The following is a 26,712-nucleotide window of genomic DNA, read 5'->3' on the forward strand; positions in this document are numbered from 1 at the left end:
TACCGTCATAGTAAATGGAGCTAGATGGGTAAGACTGGTGAGATGGATCTTCCTCTGAAACTGTCTGCTCCCCTGCTCCTTCCTTCATTTTCTGCAGAGAGAGATTAAATGGTGTTTTTTGTACTAGACACAAATTTTAGACTTTTGATCTTTCCAGAAAGAGTAAGCAGTTAATATGCACAACACCAAATGGATAGTTGTTATCACCAGGATTCTTCTTTTAGTACTGCAATATAAGATTGCCCTAAAAAAATCTTCCTCAATATTGTTGGAGTCTCCTCCCCTGCCATGGAGCCCTGGGAGATGGGCCCTGGGGGGGAGGCACAGGGTTTCCCTGCCCCTGGTCAGCCTCATTTCCCATTGGTTGGTTTGTGTTCCCCTGTGTGGCCAAGGACCCTCGGGTCCCGTGACTGCAGAGTTCCTGAGCTGAGCCCCGGCCATGCGGCTGGAGAAATAAACATCTCTGAAACATCTACCACGAATCTGTCCATATATATTTCTTTTCCACGGGACTCCTGGTTTGATATATGCTTGTTACAGTAATCCCCGCTGTAACAAACTGGTGGAGGAATGCGGGCAGGACACCGATCCCTGAGGAAGATTCGTGAGTAACATAACCACTCTAGACCTCTCTCTTGTCATCTTGGTTTGGATATTCTCTCTGGACTATGGAAGAATCGTGGGAAATGGGGCTCTCTGAGCCACAGAGAAAAATGTATCTAGAAGTAAAAGGAATCCTTGAACAACAAAACAAAAAAGTAATGCAACCGGGAGATCTAGAACATTTCTTCATCTGGCTTTTCAAAAGGTTCTCCTATATTTCTCGAGACTTACTTTTTAATATCGAACCTCCTGTATCTTGTGAGGGGTGTTTCTGGGACGAGATCTGGGATAAACTATGGGATCAAAGAGAAGCTTTCCATGCATACCTTATAATCAGGGAAGCTCTTGAGGAGCATTTGTATGGTCCCATTACCCCTAAAGCAGAGGATCATACTTATCCCGTGGCCGAGACCGCGCGGCCGCCATCCCAGGAGCACATGACTGCAGCCGTGCCGGCGGAGGTGCCTGCGCTGGATGCGCCCGGCCCCCTCGGGAGCGCGCGCCTTACCGCAGACCCCATCCCTGTCTCGGGGTCCCCGGCCACGCGACCGCGAGTGAGGGAGCGATGCCACAGGCGCCGCGGGTGCCGTGGGCCACGAGCAGCCAGGAACCGGGCATCAGCGTGGCAGGCCGCTCTGAGCACACGGCTCGGAGAGCCCTGCGGAGGGAGAAGCGGCGGTTTCCACAGCGACACGAGGAGCCGCGCAGCGCAGCGCCGAGCCGGAACGGGGCCGCAACCAAAGCAGCGTGGAGTTTGTGGAGCGGAGCCGCTCACAGGGCACGGAGCCAGCGGCGATGGCAACGCGGGGCCGCGCAGAGCCCAGACACGCGCTGGAGCAGCGCCGCTCGGAGAGCGCGGAGCAGCCGCAACGCGGGGGCCCGGCCGAGACGTCGGAGTCAGCGAGGTGGCGGCCACGCAGGACCAGCAGCCACGACGAACACACAACCACGTGATAGGAGGAGTTGTAGCCACAAAAGTCACAGGAACTGTGAAATGGTACAATGTAAAAAGCAACTATGGATTTATAACACGAGATGATACAGGGGAAGATCTATTCATCCATAGAACTGCCATTAAAAGGAATAACCCTAAAAATTACCTGCAAAGTGTAGGAGATGGAGAAGTTGTACAATTTGATATAGTGCAAGGAAAGAAGGGTTTACAAGCAGCGAATGTTACTGGGCCTGGAGGTATTCCTGTCAAAGGCAGCCATTATGCACAAAATTATAAACAATATCCATCCCAGCAATTTCCCTACCCACAGCCTACTTCCCCCTTTTACCCTATAACCAATATGAACCCCTTCCTAAGTTTACCCCATCCCCAGTTTATTCCTAATCCGTTTTTCACCCCATGGCTTCCCTATACAATTCCATTTCCCTACAATTCCTCTCCGATGCCGAGGGGGGGCTGAAGAGGGGGAGGGAAGAAATTAAACCCTCTCCTGCCTCAGTTTCCCCACAAAGCATGCCTGGAGAGTCCTGTCTCCCTTCTGTCAGCCCTAAGATGTTCCACAGAATCTGTTTGGACATTTAAAGACTCAGGAGGGTGGCTTGTTTTGTCTTGAAACTGTTCTTGTTATCCAGTTGTTTTCATTTTCCTTTTATTAAAATAAAATTGGTGAGATGTTGGGGGTCTCCTCCCCCGCCATGGAGCCCTGGGAGAGGGGCCCTGGGGGGGAGACACGGGGTTTCCCTGCCCCTGGTCACCTTTGTTTCCCATTGGTTGTTTTGTGTTCCCCTGTGTGGCCAAGGACCCTGGGGTCCCGTGACTGCGGAGTTCCTGAGCTGAGCCCCGGCCATGCGGCTGGAGAAATAAACATCTCTGAAACAGCTATCAAGAATCCGTCCATATATACTTCGTTTCCACGGGACTCCTGGTTTGATATATGCTTGTTACAGTAATCCTGGCTGTAACACAATATCCTTTGCTGTTGGAGTCAGGGGAGGTTTATGTGACAGCTATGTTCTGTATTTTCCCACAATAAGAAGAATTTATATATGCCAGCATTCTAAGGAAGAAAATGGTAGGAATCCAAAGTGTCCACAAAACCATCTGTGCATGTGCTGCCAGTCTGGTCTATACTATATGTGCACAGATCAGCTCATGCCTGAAAGTCTCCAAATGAGACCAGTCTCCATGGGGGCTGGTATGAGATATCTGCCCTGAATTCAAAGTATCCATGTCATGTTTGATTTGGTACACAGAGAACATGGATATAGTTTGGGTGCAAATAATGACTACTCATTTTAAATTCCTGGGTGAGCAGACACCCAGCAGAGACTCTGCGGCACAGCCACAGGGTTAGTAGTTTGTTGCTGAAAGTCTTCAGATGGTACATTATTGCTAAATTACATTATTGCTAAATGTAGTAAAACTGACCGTATATATGGAAGATAAATTTCTATCATCAAATTATAAGACTGTTTGAATAAAACAACCTATGGAGAGCCACCGCTTTATAGTAGCAGGGTACTGCAAAAAAAGTGTTCAGCTGTGTACAGAAAGTGTATACAGTCTGTGAAGGAGTGGCATGAAGAATAGGGACACTGAACCTTGTGGGCTTTTATGAATCCAAGTAGAATAAATGCACATGTGCCAGGGGGAATAAAAATCTGACTGGAATTTAGATACCAACTAGGCACAGAAAATAAAATCTACATATATGCTGTCATTTTGCAAAAAAATTACTTCCTGTTAAGTCCGTGCAAGTCCAGCATATCAAACCCAAAGTCAGGCCTCTTCCTAACACTGCATGAAATGCACAGTGCCTAAGTTGGTGCATGACCTTCTTTATCAAATAAACGTATTTCATTAAGCAACACCTCTTCAATTCATAGTAAATCTCAGGAGTGATGACTTGTCCTAGAGCAATTACTCTAAATTGCTCAGTGGTCACTGCTGGGATTCACCAGCTGACTGCAGCCATCTGAGGTGATTCATGTTGCTGAGATGGGAAAGCATATTGAAAAGGGAAGCTAAGAAATACTCATGCAGTGCAGTTCGGTGTGCTAGCCTGGTATGTGCCCAACATGTCACATGGAGCAGGCTAGCAGTGCAAAGCAGATGGCATGGACAGCAACAATAGACTGGACCTCTGCACTCAACAGATGGCATCAACAGGATGCAAGAAAATCATTGGTGTCCTGGTGGACCTGGGAGCACAACAGAAAGGTTACCAGAGATAGCTACTGGGGGTCCTGCCACCATATTAAGAGTCAGTATGTCATAGCAATTCAGCACCAGCTGAATAACTTTGAGAAATCAATTCTGTATACCTTCCTCCTTTATTTGATCTAAACTTTAAGGACAAATGTCCCTGTTCTTTCAGAAATTGGATCCAGATTCATATTTACAGCTTACAATGATCTTCACAAACTTTACCCTTGTCTTTTTGCAGCTTACTACAAGTGGTATGTCAGTACTCCTAGCTGCAGTGGGTTTTTTAATGCAATTCCTGTTCAATTCTTGGCAAGATCTTAATTTGTTCCTGTTTATCTACAGTTATCCTTCACTCTGACTGGAATAGTTGCTTTCTTATTTGTGAAAGCTAATTTTTTCATATCCTGACAAAAAGAGAAGGAATGGGGTGGGGTAACACTGTTGAAGTACATTTGGTGTGCTTTCACTAATGTTATATTCACATAGAGACAAGTTCTGGATGTTTTGCAGCCAATGGTTCTTGACTGGTTTCAAGTGAAGCACCAGTTAAACTTTTCTGAAAATACGTTCCAAGATCATCTCATTGTGATTTGTGGGAGGGAGTGAAAAGAGCAATAATAAATAAAGTAATGAGACATTAACTAAATGCAAATTATTTTATAAAAACATGGTGTTCTAATTACAAAGATTTTAATTGCAAGTGTTGGTAATAAGAAAAACAATTAGTGGTGGAATTATGCCTGAGGATAGCAGTCAGAAGTTATCTCATGATGCTATCAGTTCACAAGATAAGACTTAGGATAATTGTTGGATGCTCAGTGCTTTTTTTCTTTCTCTGATCGTGAGGTGTTAAAGCGACCCTATTTGCAGTCAAACCATATAGCATCTACTGATGCAATTTCATATGCAGATCAAGAGGATAAAGACACAATCCCTGCCTCAATAAATATAAGAGCAACAATCCAGTTACGTAGCAAGTAGAAGGGTATGAGGCTTTGCGTGCTTGGTAAATACCTTGAAATTACTTTTTGGGCACACAATTTTGCATAGCAAATTCCTGAAAAAAATTGTCATAGATACTTGCTCACAGCTCCTCCCATCTAAAAGAAGTTCAGTAGGATGTGTGGGTGCTCTTGGTATATGAAGTTTGGATGCTTGCATTGTAAATTCTGCACAGATAGGCTTTATTTAGGTTTTTAGGTTCTCATGGCAAATTTTTTTTATGACAATGTTCTTACAAGTCACTTAGAAAAGTGACACTGTAGTCTCACGTTGAACCAATATATGAACAACTATAATATCAGGAACAATTTATGCAGAGAGTCAAATATCTGCTGTTCACTGAAAATTTTTGGGAGCGGATTCACCGCAAGACCATGATTTCCTTTGGTTCTCAGTAGAGCAAACCCAGTGAGAGTAGCTGTACACATGAGTCTTTCAAGAAATCTTGGAGTCATGACTCTGCTCTTGGAAGTCTCTGTTGTTCTCTCACTCCATGACCAGTTTCAGGTGGATAATGTCAGTGTGGGCTGTACCTAGGCTTTTCTATGTTTCTCTCATCTGTTATCTACCAACCATCACGCTACCTCTTGTTTTGATTAGCACTGGAGTGGGTTTTTTTATAAATAGTAAGAGTAGTAAATAAGTAATAAAAGTAAGAGTGAAAACAAAGTTGTCTTTAATACAGCCTGGAAAAATGTTGCAGTACTTTAATCAAGGATCCAAAAGAAGAATATAAGTTTTCATGGTTGATGCAGACATCTGCAAATATGGGGTATCTTTGGTCCTTCCATGACACTGGGAGGTGTCACCCCGGTCACTGCAATAATGCTTGTGTTAGGGGCAGTTGAGCCACCTTGTTACCAATGGCCTAGCGTTCAAAGGGGAAAGCAGAGTGGTCATCTGCTGGTTTTATCACCCCCTGCACAGGTCTTGTTTTTCTCTGAAGTTCATTCTGAAATGCAAGACGCATCATCAGGTTCATGATTTTTACAACATCTGCCTTGACAAAAATAATGACTGAAATGAGAATAATATGGCCATGGTGCCAGAACAGTAAGTACAGTAATAATAATAGCCTCTCTGTTCATTACGATCATCATTTTATTCTCAGTATTACACCAAATAGTATAATTTATTGCAGTAATATGGCCTGGCTATGAATGATTATATATATACATATGTTATCTTTTTCAGGGGTTTTACATATTCATGTTTTCCTGATGAAAATATATTATTTACCAACAAGGAGAAGGTCTTAGGTGAGAAAGAAAACAAATTTATTCTCTTTGGCAGCTATCCATTTCAGATCCAAGCAGAGTATGAGAAATGCATGCAAATATGACAGCTGCCTGTTCATACTAGGATTCCTATGGATCATCTATTAAAGCAGCACTTTGTTATCATCTTCTGCATTCTGATCCTGAACTGTGTGAATTTACACTTCATAACAGATGACTGTAACTTTAAAATATATCCAGCTGCTAAAGACAGAAAATAATCCCTCAGGTAATGCATCTCAAATATTCTGAACAAAAAGAACCGATGTTGATTTACCATCTAAATAGACTTTAAAACATTGAATTCTTGATGGTATTTCTTAGAATTTGGGGACTTTTCTTTCTACAAAGAAATCCGCAGTTGAAAAAAAATTAAATTTGTAACTGAAATATATCTTTATGTAGCAATCTCTGCTTGGTCTCCATTTCACAAGAGATGGACCCAGTCTTGAGGATATTTGACCATCCAAGTAATTCTATTCACTTTAAAACCATCTGCAATACTCAGTGATTTTACTCATACACATCAGAAGCAAGCATTTTCACCTGATCAAGGACTTTAGGATCAAAGTGTGTAAATACTATACTGTAGTACAGATTTTCATTTTGTCTTTCGGAAGCCGTTAATTCTGGTATTGTTTTGAAGACCAGAATTTTACGGATTCATTTTCCATCTAAGAAAATAAATTTAAATTTTAGCTTTGCAGAGCCTTTATAGCAATCTATTGTGTGATCATTATAATGAATTAGGTACATGGTGACTTCAGTCAAAATTCATGTTAATGCAGTATATATTCTAAGCTCTTCAATTATATGAAACATTAAATTTCTTGGGCAAACAGGGTCTAGCATCCAAAGGGCAGATTCTAAATATTTTGAAAGTTATTTAGAATCTAGTTATACCTGACACAAATGTATCAATATATTATAAGTAATATTTGGAAGGATGTTGTAACACAGCAAGTAAACTACCAATGATAAAGCTATTAAGCAAGCTTCTAAGCAAATATTGAGCTTAAACCAAAACTAATGTTTTATATATATGTGACTGCTGAATTTTTCTTGATTAATTTCACACATACATCTGTCACTCTAGCAAAGAGTGTGTATGTCTTTCCTAAGAGAAAATTGTTAGTCAGGTTTTTTTGGTTTTTTTTTTTAATTTTTATCCTGAGAATAAAATTATGAGCTTCTTGCAAATAATACAGCTTTGCTGCAGTCATAATTTTCAGGCATACTCATCCAACTTTAACCTGACCATGCTCTCATTGTTGGGAATCGTAAAGCTTTCACTGTAGCAGAGCTGTGCTAGCCCTGTGAACAACTGAAATACCAGCTGAGAGCTGTAAAAAGATCAGTCTCCAAGTGATGAAAGGAAAAGAAATCAGCTGGTTTTGTAGTTGACCTGAAATATTTCTTGAGGGCCTGGTAATAAGAGAATAAAGGAATGTGGTGCATGTGTTAATTAGTTAATACTTTTCTCTCAATTACACTGATTTCACAGAATCACAGAGCGATCAGAGAGAGGTGAGTGAGCCACGCTGCTCCCTGGGCATCTGATCCCTGCAGAGCAGCCAGACATAGACAGCATGGCTGGGAAAGGCAGTTTGACTTTCCAGGGAGATCGGAATCTTTCTTGGCTCCCATAGACAATGAGGGAAGGTTTAACACATCTTTTATTCTATCGTAAAGTTGAACTGAAGTGTTTACAGTGACAGTCATGTTTCCAATAGTGGTCTCTGCTCTGTTTTCAGTACCAAACTGTCTCTCTTACAGTATTCCTGACAAAGTGTTTGTTGGTGGTGAATGTTCCCTAACGACTTCCTGAACACTGGAAAAGGAATAACGACAGTAGCTATTTGGAAAGAAAATAATGTCATTCACATTAATTGATATCTCTCTGGTTTTGAACGCTCAAAGGTACTTCCAACTGCAGCTTTTATCAGGCCTCCTTTTTGGCCTTTAACTTCCCGTAATTTATTGACTTAGTTTAAAATAATTTTAAAAGTCTTATAAGTTATAGAACATTATTGATTGTGTTGAGATTAAAGGAAACTTGACAAATACAAGAATCTGAAAAAATGGCACCCTACAATGCTTTCTCTTTAAAGATGTCGTGGGGTTTTTTGAGAACCTTGCATACTGCTGAAAAAACAAAACTACAGCATGCCGAACATTAGTTTTAAATATTGATATTCACATAAACTGAGCCTTGCTGATTTATAGTCATAGTCTTAGGACTTATTTCTGTGTTAATCACACAACTGCAAATATCAGAAAATTAAAAAACATAGAGGTAATGTTCTGCCATAAATGCTTATATAGACTATTACACTCTTTAGAATACATCTGTATTTGAAACTAAGTAGGCTGCTCAAACAGAAGGGAAAAGCTGTATATCCTTTCCCTTCTGTTTTAGGCCAGCAATGCTGTTCAGTCTAATTCTTCTGCTATAGGGGACAGAAGTTGGGAAAGGAAAAACAATATTCTAGCTTCCCAAGAAATGTAGAGGAAAGACAAATACATTTCATTTAAACCATGTCTTTTAGGACCTTCTCTCTGTTTCTAGCTGTAGGTTTACACATTAACTGTGCAGGTCAGGAGGAAAAATCATTTTCCCTTTCTGCTGCTTGGCTCTTAGCGAAGGAAAGGCTCTCCAGGTGACAGAGCAAGTCTTTGGCCTTGGGAGGTCAAGACTGTGGGATGTGTCATAGCATGTCCTGCCCTGCAGCTCTTAGTTGCTTGAGTGACAAGCACCACATTGCTTCATCTGGAAGCTAGCCTCTCCCATTTTTAACATTCACCCTGTCCCTGGTCTTCCTCCCACAATACCAGTAATAATTTTAAAGCTTCTTTAATATCTTGGATAAATATATGATGTATCTAAGTGCCAAGAAACAGTCCCTGAGTGAGTTCACGGAAAGGATTTGAAGATGAACAAGGACAATTTAAATTTACATTGACATTTTGAGACCTATCATTTAGCCATCTTTAATAATTTTAAAATAGCCCTTTCAGAGCTTTAAAATAATTTTTTGATTAAAGTGTCATGTAACAGCAAGTCAAATGCCTCTGTAAGTTTAATTCAAGTTTGCCATCTTCACTGATCTTATGACTCATAAAGAAAATATTTAAATTTGATCTCCATTAATGCACTGAATGAACAACTATAGTTCCATCTTTTAGCTCTTTATTTACTAAGTCTGCAATAACCCAGACAATTATTTTGTCTGAAGTATTTCTCAAACTACCTTTCTTTGTATGTTTCATCTTATTTAAAAACTGCTTGAATTTAAATAGAAGTGTCAGTTGCTGAATTGCTTCTCGACTTCTTTCCCCTCTTCCTTTATTATTCTTTTTATAGCCTTATTTATTTTATATTTCTAGTTCAAATGTTTTTAATTTTTTAATAAAATTTTCAGATAAAATTAGGCAAAAAATATGTTGTAACATTGTGATTATTAAACATCAATTGTGAAAACTACAAATGTTTTCTAGTTAGAAATTGGAAAAACAATTTCAACTTTTCAGTTTGGTTGTGATCAACTTTTCAGATTGGTTGTGATCCTTTCATAAATGTACACAAGCAATTGCTCTTTTGAAAGATGAAAAATCTTAAGTCTTTATAGAACAGAAATGAAATTATGTCTGCACTGTACAACATTTTTGCACGGGAAGAAGTTGAGTTATATGGACTCTTAGTGGAACAAAACCTTTTCATTGCCAAGAAAGCACCATCTTGAAAGACATATCTGGATTTATATTTGGCATCAAGTTTGAAAAATTACAGCTCTTCAAGTAAATTATCACCAGCTTTGTAATCTCTGATGTGATGCTTTTAACCTTCTTGGACAGAGATCATAATTGAAGTTATGTCTTGAAGCACCTGAACTTTAAATCTGGAGATTAATATACTGCACCAAGAATTTTTTTTTATAATGTACTCTCGTCTATGTTTAATTTATAGCTGTCATTAGCAGCAATAGGAGCTTGATTTTCACACAGAAAATAAAAGAAATCATGTGGTTTTAGTTCTGACTGTGCATAAATAGAAAAGGTTAAATTATTAGTAGATAGTGAATATTACTAGGAAGGGAAAAAACCCAAAACTTTCTTGCATCCTAATTAATTTTCAAGTAAACCAGTGTATTGATCTCCCTACTGTTTTGGTGTTTAATTTTAGTGCTAAAAAATATTGACCTAAAACGTCTAGTGTACAACAATATAAGCCTTTCAACTTTAGAGCCATCTGTGGGTGTATTGAATCAAGATACAAGACACCGTACTATCCAGCATCCTGAACACTGTCAAGTGAATGAAAATTTCATAGCAGGACTAAGTTTCAGCATTTCATAAACTGACTTCTCTATCACTGCCATTTTCAGTTGACTTACGTGCACCAATTTTGGCATTACATGTTTTGCAAAGATGTCAGGTCAGGATTTGTCATAGCACTTCTGAGGAAAAAAAATGTTGTTTGAGAAGTGGTGTATGAAATTTCAGGGGATGTTACATTCAAATGCACAAAATCAAAGCAACTTAGCATAAAAAAGTAGCTCTATTATTATTTGTATAGTGTTTGCCTATGGTTTGGGGTAGGTTTTGAGAAGGTATCTTAGAAGACAGGACTACAGACAGGGTGAAGAAATGCTCTTTCAAATTCACTACTTAAACTGTAGATAAAAGATCATCTGTCATGTCAGCTCAAAAAATGTCAGCATATGTTTAGGTACTCTAGTAATAATAAATAGAAATTTTTGAAGCTCATGTTCCCTTCTACTAAAGCATAAGGAAATTTCTTTATAGGACATGAAACACACAGAAATAAAAACAATATAGAGAGGCAAAATTAATCTTATTGCTCGTTTTACCAATATGCCTCTTAACATACCAAGGCTAGGCAAATCCATTTCTCTTCCTTTCACATAAAATGTGAATTTTCTTTACCTAAGTCTTTAAAGGTACATTAATAGACCAGCTTTAGTGCCTGTGTTCTGAATCTGATTTGTTCTCCGTAACTGTGGACACCTAAGTGAAGAATCTAACAATTCAAGGCATACTGTGGGTACTTCCAGTGGGAAGTCCAGACCTTGGCTTTGCTAAATGGTTTTCCAGAGTTCATGTTTCTCTGCAATGATCACTTCTATTCCTTCTGTTTACTGCTCCCCTAAATGAATCCACCTTACAGAAATGCTCCATCACTGGAAGTGTTCAAGGCCAGGTTGGATGGGGCTCTGAGCAACCTGGTCTATTGGAAGGTGCCCCTGCCTGTGGTAGGGAGATTGGAACTACATGATCTTTAAGGTCCCTTCCAACCCAAACTATTCAATGATTCTACAATTCTAAAATCAATTGAAAGAGAGGGGAGGGCTTGTATTTTCAAACATTTTTATCTACAAATAATTTCCTGACAACTAATTCTAGTCAGAATGGGGAACAGATGATGACAAACTGCTGAGGTGCTCTTCAAGACACCCGAGGGCTTCTCCCTAAGAAATCTAACTGACACTCCAGTGTTGGAAAAAGAACTAAAAAACCTGTTGGGAGATGAGAAGAGAGGATACAAGGTGAGAGAAAGGTGGGAATGAGAATACTGATGATTTTCCTGCATTGCATTGATCTCAGTTGCATAACTATTACCAGCCAGCATGAGCTGATTGCTTTGGTGGAATTTGGGTGTCTTTGCTTGTATACAGGTACTGTAGTTGCATATTGCATGGACATAACTTTGGTGATGGCTGTAGAATTCTGTAAAACATGGAGTTTAGAGGCACATGCCTAATAGCATTGAGAAATGGGAGTTTGGCTAATCAGCAGATATCCTCTTGTGGACACCTTGCTACCATTGGGTTAATTAGAAAACAGCTGGCACTGACTGGGGGGAAGAGGGAGGTATAGGGTGATAGAGTTTGCTGAATCCCTATAATGCTTTATTATCTTTCTCTAACCTTTTAGCCTTAATTGCCATTTTAGGGACTTAATGAGATGCATTTTTTCAGAGCTATACCCCTCAAGTGGTATGAAATGGGTTTGCTTGGGTAAGTGTGTTTAATCCTCTGGGGTTTCCTATGAACTATTCAATTTAATTGGATTACACCAGGGGTCTGACTGGGTGTGATGAGGGCCCTCTTCACAAGCTCTTGATTGCTTCATATTGTGTTCATCCTCTTTTACTTCAACCTGGTGAGTTGTAAAATGTGACAAACTATATATCTTTAGACTTGGTAAAATGTAAAGTTTGCAACTAGGGCAGGTTGTGCTGATTTCTAAAGGAAGACAGTTAAAGAGAAATACAGATACATACAGTAGCTACATTAACTGAAGTATCTGACAGGAGCACAGTTTTCTGAGCTTGTGAACTGAGTTATCACATTCCCTGTGTGCCTAGAACAAATATTTCATAGCAAGGATATCTGGAAAAGAGGAGCACAGTAAGAATAAGATCAAGAGTACTTGGGTTTAGTGCTAGTAAGAGAGGACAGAGCAAGAGACAAAGAGGGAAGATGCTGAGGAAAGCTCTTAATAGATACCAAGCCACACCCAGAAACTTTCAACTTCCTGTCAGTGTGGTGGTTGAAGAGGTGCTCTGCTGGGAGGGAAACCTGAAGAGGTAAAGAATTAAAACCTTCTAGAAATAACCACAAGTGTATACGAGAAGAAACCTTGTGGACCACAAATTCATGCCAAAAATGCATTCAAGTTACATGGCTGTTAGTCTAACTCACAAGTAATTATAAGAGATTTAAATGTTTTAGAACATGGTGCAGAAACAACTACACTGGGGCACTGAGAACATAAATGAGGGGAGCTTCTGTGGTATGGACAGATGATATATCCAAATTTTGTGAGCAGGATTTCAAGGAGGAAGTCACACGTGCATCATACTGCTTTCTTCCCTTTTCACCTCCCAGTGTTACCCCTCTTTCCTGGGGGAGGTCACTGCACAAGTAGCCCTCGTCACAGACATGGAGGCCCCAGTCCTACTGCAGAAATTAATAAAGGGAAATAAAGGCAACAAGGCTGTCACTGAAAAGAACAAATATTAATATTTTACTAGAAGCCTGGATTGGGTCTTGCGATGAAGTGATTTCAAATCATTCTCAGTATTTTCTGAACTTCAATACGAAATTGTTGCAAAGTAAAGTTGGCAAGGAAGTTTCAGGTGGACTGTTTTGAAGTTACTGCATCATTAACTATGAGGTTAAACTGGTGTCCATGGGAAGAAGGCAATCTGACCATTTATCTCAGAATCTATAGGCCTTGGTGGCTAGAAAATAATCTGAAGAAAAATGCAGTAGGATAGTTTTCTAAGAAACAGGATCATTTTCTGGACATACAGTCATAACTATGATAGAGATATGAAATTAGAAAATATTTAGTCTCTTTAAATCCTTTCTGGTCTTCAAAGATGTAATAGGTGAAAGAACTGACAGCTGAGTGGTTGACGTGCATTAGCCACAAATAACAGTAGGAAGGAGCTGAACAGCAAGAGGAGTATGCTTGTGGAAACCATCTACTGTAAGCAAGGGAAAGTTGCTTAAATGAGGAGGCAGAAACAAATATGAAGACAAAACACTGTGGGGGGGGTTTTCTGCTGTAGCTTTGCATAACTAGATGATCTTTAGGGCCCCTTCCAGCCCAAATCATTCTATGCTTCTATGATAAATTTGCATAGAATTATCAAGTATTTGCATTTACCTACCAGTATGGTAGCAGAAGTGACTGCAATTTAAATATGCCTTACTTTAAAGCTGTACAATATGCCAGAATATTCCTGAAAATTTTTAATTTTGTCTGTACATGACAATAACAATGACATTGTCACCATGGCAAAGACTTTCAGAAGCATACAAATAAAAAAAGGCATGTGATAAAATTAGTTAAAGATTGATCAGATGAATGCTGTGAAAGTCTACAAAGGATTGATATAAAAAACTGAGATAAATTAGGAAGTCAAAGGAGGATGAGAGGAGAAAAACTTCATGCATCATTTGGAACAAAGAGCAAATTTTGAATAACAATGTAAGACAAATTTTTTAAATCCCCACTAACTAGAAAATGTTAAAGGGAGATATGGTTGTAATATTTTTCTTAAGAAAAGTGTATACTTTATATTTGAAAATGTGACAGTAGAGGTAATTTATTATATTTTACAATGAAACCAGAGAATAAAAAGAAGAAAAACTAGACAAATTTATAGTCTTCATTTGAAAAAAACTTATATATATAGCAATATATAGGAGTTATAAACACAAAATTATCTACAGCAAATTGTTAAAGTTCTGAATTAGTACATTTAGGCTCATTACATACAATAAGTAAATCAAGAGATGTTTCATTCTGTGGTTAAAGCACAGCACTATACTATATATGCAGTAGGGGAAAAGTAAGAATTTAGAAGAAAAAAATCAATCTTTGGCTAGGTCTGTGTGTGGTAAATATAACAGGATTGTGGAAGTGCAAGGGCTCTTTGCAATTGTGTTCATAACCTAATTAGGGTGGTAATTAGGACACAGGTAAAACCACAAAAGGAAAAAAAAAGAAGGATGTTAAATTTCAAAGAGAGAGTTTCAGAAGAATGTAAAAGCACAGGATGAAATCAAGTAGGATAAATCAATAGAGATAAAGGACACAGAGGGAAATGGAAAACATGCAAAGATAAATTAATGTATGCCCAAGGGTTGTGCATGTAATCTAGCTAAAAATACATCAGAAATAAAGAAGGCTAATGTTGATGAACAAAGAAGCTCAAACCTGAAAATATACACTCTAGCAATATCCAAGGGACTGTATGCAATGAATATAACTGAAAAACAAAAGGTCAGGGATGAAGCTCAGAGCACATTTAACAAATTTTAAGAGCACATTTTCCATTAAAAAATATATACAAATCTCAAGGCATAAAAAAATGTCTCTTGAATTTGGAAGTAATCAGAAGAAGATAAAGAACAAAAGAATTACTGGGAGAGATATATTAAGTGCAAGATGCTGAAAGAAGGAAAAAAACTGTCAAAGGTGTTTTGGATTCAAAGCAGAAATTGTCATGCTAGAGGACTGCAACTCTGATATTTGCTTTTCACAATACTTCATTAGCATACCGCAAGGGACTGTATGAATCCTAAAATTCTCTTGTAAATTCAGCCATTTAGGCAGCCAATTTATGGGTACTTTTATAGGTAGCAGGTACATTATTAGGAGATTGACCTCTTGCTGTCATTGATTTCTATTCTGGCTTTTGGCCCAACCTTCTCGTAAAAATAACAGTAGAAAATTACACTTAAATAACCGAAATTCTCAGAGTTTCACTGTAAATATGCTTTCTACGTAATTTTGACTAATATCAGAAGTTGTGAAAGCTAAAAGTCTTCCAAAGTTTCAACCTAGAAAATGGAGTAAAACTAGGAAAATTCAAATAAATTTCAAGAAGTGCCAGATTTGCCAGAACTGGAATTCAAAGCAATGAATCAGTTATGTCTTTCTGTGGTAATGACCATGGCCAAAACTGAACCTGCCTGATTTAAATTTTTCAGTGAGGCCTCCTATTGTCCACATTTCCCTGGCAGCCCCATTTCTTCTTCCCCCAAGTGTAAAGGAAACATCTGTACTGAGAAGAGCAAAAAGGATCACAGCTTACACACTTAACTGAGATGCCTAAAGGAGTGGGAGGTTAAATCAGATCTAAATATAGTTTTATTACCATAATTACAAAAACAATTGCTCTCTATACAGAATAATGAAATGAGAAAATCGAATGACTAACTGCCTGAATTAAGTTGATAAATGCACTACAATATAGTAGGTAGAATGGATCCAGTGAGATAGCTGGTTGAAAATGAGTAATTGATAATCATTTTACACCAGTAGTTCTCACTTGCTACAGCCCATAAACTGTCTTTCTGTAATTTTCCCAAGTATATGACCTTCTTTTTTTTTTTTTTTTAAACCAAGTAAGAAAATATCTTTGCTTGACAGAAATTCTGTTCATCCCTGATAAAGAGTAATTAAAAAGCTAAAGTACAGGGCAAGAAAAATTTATGTTCCAGGAAGCAAGAACTCAGAAATCTCCCCTAACTGGAAGAAGAAGCAGAGGGAATCAAGTTTATGTTTTCATTTTGAATCTGGTCCTCTAGGTCCTTTCTTTACCATTTCATGTTAATGTGTCCAAAAAATCAGATTTATCTTCAGATCTGAAAAACACCCCAAATAAGCTTATTAACTATCTAATGAAAACTAGAAAAAAAGCAAGTTGGAAACGGAAGCTATTTAGAAAACTCTTCCCAAGTGGCAAAATAATCCAAAAGAAATGTTCATATTACCTAATATTAAGAGCTCCAGATTCAGACAAATGTTTATGACGTAAATGTCTACAAATATTTATGTCTGAATTTTGAGTTGAATTCAGGTTTTATCTTGGGACTGAAGTATCCCTAAAATAAAAAGGAGGCAGCTTTAATCACTTATATTAGGTGAGATGAATTCTACCTTAGCAGTGCCTGTCTTTCTCTATGGACTAAGGGGGGGTAAAGGATGACAAAATAAATCTGCATTTTGTCAGAGGTATCTCAACTGTATATTTTTTGTGAGACAACATACCCAGGTCAAATTCTTCGTGACAAGCAAGTGTCCAGACCCACTGACTAAGCAACCATGGTAAATTTTGTAGTTCATAACAGTTCACAGTAGCCACATGACACTTTTCCCTTCACCCTAAGATTTGTATTATCCATTCTAAGCTTAACATTTTTCACAAAATTTGACAGTTAAAAATCCAAAGCACACGGCTGCAGAGTTCATACTTGGCTCTCTCCAAAGTACCATTGATGTTACAGAGATTTGAATCCTGACCTCACTGTACAGTTCTTTTAAAACCTGTGAGCAAGCGCAAATGTTTCCTTCAATGTGTATGCCACTATAAAACAAAATAGTAGTAAATTATTATTTGACTTTTAGTAGTGTCAACACACCTCTGATGACATAAACAATCAACATTTTCCCTTTCTTTGAGCTGTGCTGCCCAGAGAAGAAATACTTAGCATTATTCACAGTCACAAGAAGTAGCAATAAGAAACTAAGTGGGATTCATATAGTGCAATGAAACAGAAAACTGTACCCTGGGGTGTACCAGTAGAAATATTTTCACTAGGAAAAAATTAAATAAAAGAAGGAAAGAAATGTCGTTTGCCTTCAGGAAAAGTGGTCCAAAATGGAATATGTAGGGAATGGTTGAATATGTTCCAGCTCTAAGAGTTACAAAAATAAAGCCTGGAAGAGAGTAAGAAAATGCTATTGTTGTCTGTCTTGGTAGTTGGATGGCCTTGAACAGCTGAGCACCCACCCAGTCACTCATGGAAAGAGAATTGGAAGAAAAGCTGAAAAACTGTGGGTAAATATAAAAATAATTTAATAGGTGAAGCAAAGCTGCATGTGGAGCAATGCAAAATAAGGTATTCATTCCCTACTTCCCAGAAGTAGGAAGATGGTTAGTCATGTCCAGGAAAGCCAGCCCTCAGCACAGATGATGATTACTTCTGAAGACAAAAGCTGTAACTGTGAATGTCTCTTTCTTCTCATTTCCTTGAGCTTTTTATTGCTGAGTGTTACATTATATGGCCTGAAATATCCTTCTGGTCAGTTGGGGTCAGATGTCCCAGCTGTGTCCCTTCCCAGCCGTGTCCCTTCCCAGCCCTTTGCCTACCCCAGCCTCCTCACTGGGGAGACAGCATGAGAAACTGAGAAAGCCCAAGTGCCGTGCAGGCACTGTTCAGCAATAGCCAAAACACTGGTGTGTTATCAGCATTGTTTTAGTCTCAAATCTGAAACACATCACCATATGGGCCACTTTAAGGACATTAACTCCATTGCAACTGGACCCAACCAGTATGTTAGCTGAGAAACATGAATAAGGAAAGAAAATAGAAATTTCATTTGGAGGATGATGACACAGTATTTCTTTCTGGGACTTAAAGAAAGACTTTGCAGTGAGATTCTGGAATTTCTCTTCATTCAAATAGGGACAGCAAAATTAATTCCTTTTGAGGTGCAGCCTCGTAATTTTATGAAAAGCTTTATATCGTAAGAGTCTTGCAATACAAATTCTCAGTGACACACATCTCTTCCAGTCCGTTGTTGTTTTTCGTTTGGAGAAGTTTTTAAGAAATATATTAACATCAAAAAACCTGCTTTTATTCCCTTTTCTCTTCAAGACTGATAAACAAACAGCAAATCTGAAGCACAGTCTGAAGGTAATTTGGAATTAACTGAGCTACTTTATATCTATTTTCTCAGACACTGATAGCTGTTTAGCTGAGGTAGCACAGATAGGAATGGACTGGGAAAAGCCACCCATCAAGAAAAGTAAAATAATCTGTCAGCATGTGCTGGGCTCCCTGCTGCTGCAGACTGCCAATAATTTAAAATATTTTAGGTGTATTTGCAATGACTGCAGGTCATATATCACCTAAAGGGAAAAGAACAAAGGAACTTCCTTCCCAGCCAGTGTGTGACCAAAGCCGCCTTCCAGGCAGCTGAGGATAAGCAGCATGCAGCAAGATGCTCTTTGAGATAGCACACCCCGGCACATCTCACTGATCCCCAAAGTGGGGATGGAAACTAGCTCCTTTAATCTTCTGAAATGTGCAATTTGTCTCTAGTAGTTCTCCACAACTTCATTCTGTGCACTCAATCTATTTACAGTAGTTCAAATAGGCTAAAGCAATTTAGAGTTTCTGTGGAAGATGGAAATTCCTATTCCTCATTGCAGAGAGAAACACTTCTAAACTACTCCTGAAGTTCTCTGACAGCCCTCTCACTCCTCCTCATTTTTTTTCAATGGGAGGTAGTGAAGCACATCATTTATAAGTTGTTCTAATGGGGTATCACACTGTTTTTAAGAGGAGATTTGGAGGAAGAGAAATCATTAGGGCTGTGTTGCGAGTGAAACCTGACAGCCAAACTGAACTAACTCCACACATGGGAGGGGTTTTTTTTTTCATATTTGTCATGCTCTTATATTTTTAGAAAGCAAAATTTAACAATAAAACTTTACAAAGTAAAAAAGGTTGTACAGCTCTTCATCCTCTTGTTTTTGAGAGCTGAATTAAAGTGAGGTGGGAATTTCCTATGAAGTCTGTCTCTGTCAAAGGCCTTCATTAGCATGCCTCAGATAAAGTTTACTGCTGCTTCCTTATAAAAGGGCATTGTAATACTAGGAGAAAATATATTATTATCATATTCACAAACAGAAAATAAGATTGTCACTCTGACTGAAAATGAATACAATAGTCTTTTCCCTGGTATTTTCTTCTGGATGGTAAGCACTCACAAAAAATATTTGGGGGAAAAAACCCAAAACTCTCTGAATTACTTTGAATTACTTTCCCCTAGCAGCTTTCCCTGTGTAAATACTTTTCTCCTCTAAGGTGCTACATCTTCACATCTCTGGAAAACCTTTGCTGAAAGAATGAGAGATTCTGGAATTTATGCCCTGGCACTCTTCTAGAGATGTTGGTACCCCCTTTGCAGTGCACAAAGACTGGTCGACACTTCAGACAAACGAATCCTTCTCTTCACTAGGGGTACGTTTAGCAGATACTCACTTTGATGTTGCTAGTTCTTCACAGCCAGCATGAGGATTACATGATGAGAAGGGATAAATCAGTTTTTGATGACAGCTGGAAGAACAAGGCTGAAAAATCAGTCACAAAGGCATTTCTTAATTTTGGGTTTTCCCTAAATTGCCTTTGCTCTAGAACAGATAATTTCAGTAAACCTGAATTCAGCAGGAGTGGATAATGCTTCTAGAAGTCTTTTCTTTGCACCAGCATGCATCAGTTTCAAGGGGTATTAAGTTTTACTCCAAAGGAAAGTTAAGATATACCCACAAAAAGGAAAAAGCCTTCTATACATATAATGAACAAATGCATTAGAAAGTTTTCTAAAAAAAATTTGAAAAATAAGGGATCATCTTAGATATTTTCTAAGGTCTCATATATCATACAAGGAGAAAGAATGTCATACAGCACATTTGAGATCTCAGCTCTCTCAAGATACATGTAGAGAGATCAGTGTTGCAGAAATATCTAAAATTCAACACTATAGTATAAGATTCCCAAAGCTTCTTGTTCCCCTGGATATACTCCAGCCTCTATTACAGTAAAATAACATTTAAGTTAATGTTACGCTTTGTTTCATGTAAACTTTCCCCTTCACCTGTGTCATTTAGCTTTTTCAACACTTTCGTAGGACCCATCATTCAGTGATTGAATTTTGCAAACCTAGTTTTGAATAAACTGGTGCTTTTTAATGCTCTCTCAACATTTCAGTACACTAAAGACTCCATCTGAAAACTGACAACATTGGAAAAGTGAGGCATGAGAAGAAGTTTCCCAGGACAAAAGTTCAAGAGTTAATATACAGCTGTTGATGTGGAGTTTGATAAAAGATTTTCATGCAATAAGATGTAATCTTTTCGATTCTTTTCAAGTACATGCAGTTAATAATTTAGTTTGTCTTTTGCTCTTGTACTCCTAAATTGGCAGTAGTGCTCAATGGCAGTCAGCAAGCAGCAGGTTGTATTCTACTTCCTCTGGGTCTGCTCTGGCACGACCCATTTATCTCCAGAAACACTATAAAGACTTCCTGTCATATGCTCCTCTTCAAAAACATCTTAAACTTATTTTCACAAAGTAACAGTATAATTTAGAGATGTTTTAATGGCTCTCGAGCAGCCTTCAGATACACATTTGGGGTGGAGGAATGCAGACTGCCCGCTACGGAGCTGGGGATCAGGAGGCTCCCTTTGTAGAGACTCCAGACCAGTAATGACTTGCTCCCCTGAAGCCAGATATTTTATGCAATCGTCCTCAAGTTACCCCTGTGCTAGACAACCATTCCCAGGCAAGAAACATCACTGCCTATAGCACTAAGCCTGGATCCCTTTGGTCTGTGGTAACAAGCAGTCTCCCATTAAATTCCCTGGCACAATTCGTACGGCAGGCTCCACAGACTTTTCCCAGTTTGCAGGAAAGCACAAAGGAAACCTTTGAGGTAGCCTTTACTGTGCTGGCTGATCCCACTCACTGCTGTTTCAATGTCCTAGAAACTGGAAAATTAAGTTTTTTACTCAGAAAAAGCATTTCTTCCCCAAACATTACTCGATAAGTATCCCCAAAACCCAGCCTTGTTTCAGAAAGGAATTTATCATCAGCTGACCACAAGTAAGGAGGATGAGGATACCTGAGATATACAAAATAACTGAACAAGTATGAGGTAAAAGAGAGTCAATATCATGTCTGGTGTAGCCAACAAGGCAGGTAACTTTAGCAGAGCCCTTCAGGTGTCTCTGTCCAGACTCCCAGTCCGGCAGTGTGTACCGGTTTAGGCACGGCACTAGATCCATGCTGGCTCTGTACAGTAGTTCCACTCTGCATCTTAGCAATAATCTCTTGGACCAGAAGCACTGCCAGAAAGCAGCAGAGAGGCATGGAGAAAGAAAGCTCTGTGGGCTATAATGCAGTGCCCATCAAACTCTACCTCCTCTCCAAAGTCAGCTGAGCCAGGCTTGGACTAGCTCCATGCAGAGTTGTTTGGTTGACTCTGCATGGTGCAGGGAGGCCAAGTGATTTTAGTTTAGACTCTGGAAACTGGTTATGGGCCAACTTGACCCTGAAAACTGTAAAGCCACCATCCCACAGCATTCTATAGCAGCATACAATTCTTGCCAGACCAGACTTGTCTCTGCAAGGAGCCAGCTCAGTGTCCATGCATCTGCAGTTCAACTAACCCACAACTTGTAAACCACTCACAAATAGTTGAGAGTTGACAGAGTATAATTCATTTCATCCATGTAAATTCTCATTAATCTGCAATTTCTAAGCAGGAAGCTGGGAGGAGGGAGGATAAAGGACATTTTACTGAAGTGAATCCAAGTGAGACATTAAGAAAGTCATTACATTAAATTGCAGGAATAATACATGAAGCAGGATGGTTTTGGAAATTAAGCAAGCCTCTGCTCTCCTAGGCTGTGGTATGAATTATATCTGGTCATTTTCTGTGTGGCTTCTTGGGTTGGGATAAGTGGAAGAAACTTACACAAGGACTGGAAGAAAATGGATCCCCTATCATAACTGTCAAACCAAAAACAATCTGGCCAAATGCTGCCACTCATTTAACAACCGAAATTCTGAATATAATTCTTGAATTTATTATTGAACAGCCTTCTCTGCTCAGCAGAGCTGCTTTACACAATCACTCACTTATGTAATTTCTGCATGTGTATGAAAATAACCATTCGCTCCTCAGTGGTCTTATTTATTCTCAACAGTGTATTTAAGTGCTTTGCAATGTCTTTCATCTCAGAACAGGGAACACAGATACTTTTCATAGTACCTACTGGCAGTCCCTAGTTGGTGTGGCATAACTAGCCAACTGGTTTTTAAGAGGTGGTGGTTCGGCAACTCTTCTCAAAAACAGTCAATAAAAGACAGTGTATTTCCTGTTTCCATGGGAATATGGCACCAAAATTTTAAAAATTATCTCATATGTGTCAAGCAACAGACCTCAAAGGGAACAGAAGAGAACTTCTGGGATGTTAAAATGTAGAATAGGATTGACTGGAAAGGCAAAGCTGCTAATTATAAATAAGAAAAAAATGCCTACATTTGCTGATCCTTTATGAGAAATGGCTCAGTTGCTAAGAATATATCTGACATTTCATAGGACCTTGGGCTGTTTATTCAGCATAAAAGGCAACAAATGTGTTATTTATACTTTAAAGCGTCCAAATGGCAGCACCTTTGTGCCCCAAATAAATTTTGGAGAAACTAGAGAAAACAAATATATTCCTTTTCTTATTTTTTCATGCTAGTTAAAAATGTCTGTCCTGAAAAGAAGTGCTAAAGTTGCAACAAACATTCAAGTGCACTAAATTCCTGGACAGCATCCATTCTAACAACAAGCCAGCCTTATCAAGGGGGAGAGGAGTTGGATGTTTTCTTATGTCAAGGTGCTGTCCTGTGATGATGCCAATAAAAAGAAAAAAAAAAAAAAGTTGAGCTTTGCCAGTACATATGGTGTAACTTTGAAGAACAGCCTTCAAAGTTTATTTTTGACATATCTGCAGGACAGATTACTTAAGTTAAAGTAAATCAAATCCTTAAAATATCACCTGAAAATAAATTACTGATTTGTGTTCCAATATTTCTATTCCCAGTGAAGTCAATGATCCGACTCGTTCATTGGCAGCAGATAATCTAAGCATATGTATGGAGAAAAAAACAGGTATTTTAGAAATGCTTTTAGAAATAGCTACAGAACTACAGATACCTGTCTTGATATCTTTGAAGGGATGAAACCTCCTGCTGTGGACTATTTGTGGGGCACTCATTTTCCTCTCTTTCCCAGAGGAATTCTGCTGACATAGGGTTGGAGTGCTAATGAGTTCCTGCAATTCCCATAACTGGTGTAACAGATGCAAAGCCCCATCGGAATCAAACGTTTGGCTACAGGAGGAGCAGGAAGAAGCATCTGTTTTTGGCAAATGAAGCACTGCTCAGCATTTCAGTGCAGGGGGCGGGGGAAACCACAGTGAACCCCCAGCCTAAGGAACACTTTCATATTCAGCATCAATGTACAAAAGATGTAGTTATTTTAAGGCAGTAATAAACAAGCAAAGCCATGTACCTTAAGAAATACCTCTCAAAGCAACTGTGAAAATCCTCTTTCTTATGCATGCTGACACTAAAAGCAAAACCTTTGGATTCTGTGTACAAGACACCAGCATGATGAAGCTTTGTGTTTAGATAATGCTGCTACTGACCAGGAATATTTCTGTGGAAACATACAAAATTAGATGAAGGGGTAATCAGAAAAAGCCATTTTGACTCTTTAGACAATTATTTTTCAGAAAGAGTATGACAACCAGGAAAGTACTGTTTGTTAACCTAGCAGTTCCTCTAGCAAAGGTGTCATGACTTTCATATGAGCTGTGGGAAATGTATCATTTATATATAGCTCTTAGCACTTTTTCACTCACTGGCAATACTCTTACTGATATCCTGGTGATCTGGAAGAACAGAACACCATGCAACCTTGATTTACTATAAATTTAACTCTGATGAATTGCTTTACTAACATATGACACCTTACAACACAATCCTTGCCAGTGCGGAGTTTTACTAGATCAGAAAAAGAGCTTGAAAGGAGACGTGAAAGCAAGTGTCGGTTACAGAGCTCTTTGGTTTGCCTTACAAGAAAGGATTTGAAAAATAAATCTGTAGTTGCAGCTTTAATATTTGATTTGTAAGAACTTCTACTGACTTCTTGAATAGTTTTGCTAAACCTTTATTGAGTTCAGTTGCTGCTACTTTATTCCAAATTCCGTTGGGATTTTGAGTTCCTACTGCTTCAAACAGAAACCCGTATGATTGTCCGTTCAGACTGGATATTCATTTTGTCATTTTCTATACACTTGCTGGTGATCCTGTGCAACCCAGACCACTTTAGTAATATTCACAGCATGCACATTCCTGTGTAATGGGGGTCACTGGCTCTAGCATAGACAGAATTGTTCTGCTCTGCCTAATCACCATAAAGCTGTAACCGCTCAAACTGCTTCCTATGAGCTGAAAGGAGAGGGGAAATGATACACATGGACATCTACCACTGTTTGGTGTCCTTATTTAACTCTTCTGAAGGGGGCAGTTACAAGGTTCAGTTGTCTTAATGAGGGCCAGATCCTTTTGTTTGACTTGTTTGCCTGTGATATTACCCACCCTAGAACACCCATGCCTAACTGCCCTAATTTTCCCTTCCAAATAGAGAGTGGAAAGCAATGAACCATTCTACCATAGAGAATGAAGATATGACTGTATCTATACCACTAGCTTGGCTATAGCTTTGATGATACTGCAAAAACATATTCTGCTACTGAATTTTATATATATATATATATATATATATATAAGTGTTGCTTTTGCAGCATTTTCCCAACCTTATTCTGACTATATAGCATAATTTGGAATCACCCATAACATATATAATAGAAAGTGCATGTTTGTGTGTCTCATTCCTTTATTTTTCCAGCAATAAAGACTTGTGAGTGAGTACAGGTGGCAGTTCAAGGGCACACAGTATTACAATGCAGAAGAAGGGAAATGAGAAATGAAATTTCATTAGTTAATTAATTCAGTCAGTGGTTTTATGTTTTGCAGTGCCTGTAATTTCTTTGAGTCTGTTCCAGATATGCAGCTATGCCACAGTTCCTCATTCTTTCCTATTCTTTCACTTGCAATGCATTCTTCTTCTGTGAAATAAAGATCAAATATAGCTACAGTAGTCAGGGTGGTTTAAAACTGAGCTGGGGGACATCAGACTATATCTGCCTGAACTCTTAGCTATCACTAGATACTTGTCAATTAGGCATAATTGAGCATGCATAACACCCATTATTTTAGCAAAATGATCAAAAAAGTGTAGCATCTCTTGTGCTCAGGTTTCTTTAGGGAAATTTTTGTCTTTTTTGTCTCTTTTTCCTTTAATGAATAGAACTGAAAAGATAATTGTATTATCACAGTGAATCAAACTAAATAGCTTACTAAACTATGCCAAGGAAATATTAACAGATTGTTGGGGTTTTGTATAGGTAGTGTACATACATGCTTCCTCACCCTCTTTCTCATGTTGAATGCTGCCTATCAAATGAAGGACAATAGAGTATCATTGCTGTGATAATTGAAACTGAGAAGTTTTATCACTTTTTCACCACATTTTTTTAATGTTTGCAGATGCAGCAGACTTTTTACTTGAACAGGTGTCAAGTAAACAGACAGACTGTTCAGAACTCAGTTGGACTGGGCCCTTAAGCAACCTGAGCTACTTTTGTAGTATCTCTCCTCAAAGTTAGCCCTAATGACCTCTAGATGCCCCTTCAAATGTAATTTTTACCAGCACTAACACCCTAGTAATTCATAAATTAAGAAATTTCTTCTGGAGTGTTGGTTCACTAAATCTCTCAGATTTGAGGAAAAGTTATGCTATTTGGGATGTTTCTGAAGCATCCTGTGGCTGGGTGTGTTTTGGTTTTACGGTTTTGTACAATATGATCTGTGGGCTGTAACTTTTAGTGCAATTAAGAGTGAGATGCTGTCAAGGGAGACTTGAAAATCTCTCTATCTTACCTGTTCCTTTATGTAGTTCTTTCAGATACATAACTTCTAGCCTTTTCTACTCCTTAAACTTTGTTTTAAGGAGAGGAATTAATCAAATTAGATGTGGATTACTACATATCTAAGCTGGGCACATTAGGCTTATTTTTAATATTTATATTATGATATAGATCATTCTGGTAAAGATGGCTAAAATAAGTCAAATGAATTGTGCTTTCAAAATATTTGTTTCTCTCAAATGACAGCAGACACTGCCTAGATTAAGAGTTTAGCTCAGCTCTAAATATCTACAGTACAGGTTCCTGAATTTAGGTGAGACAGATTCCATCTAAGATTCTGGGTAATGGTTAGAATCATGTGGCTTGAGAGAATAGGTATTCTATGGACATTTCTAAGCCCTGTTGCTTAGTTTTTTGTAACTGTCAGGGTGATTCATTTTCAGTACAGGAAGTCTTTGGTCAGAGGCCAAAGCAAGTCATGTCCAGGACTAATTTTGCTAGAAAAT

At 38.5% G+C, this 26,712-nt stretch overlaps 1 protein-coding gene across 1 annotated transcript in view; it reads left to right on the forward strand.

Annotated features, from left to right (window-relative positions):
* Nucleotides 1-26,712, forward strand: part of GPC6 (glypican 6) — a 752,623-nt gene that overhangs the window by 612,102 nt on the left and 113,809 nt on the right. The gene's annotated exons all lie outside the window — the stretch shown is intronic.

The sequence above is a fragment of the Corvus hawaiiensis genome, chromosome 2, assembly GCF_020740725.1.
Source record: "Corvus hawaiiensis isolate bCorHaw1 chromosome 2, bCorHaw1.pri.cur, whole genome shotgun sequence".
NCBI lineage: Eukaryota > Metazoa > Chordata > Aves > Passeriformes > Corvidae > Corvus > Corvus hawaiiensis.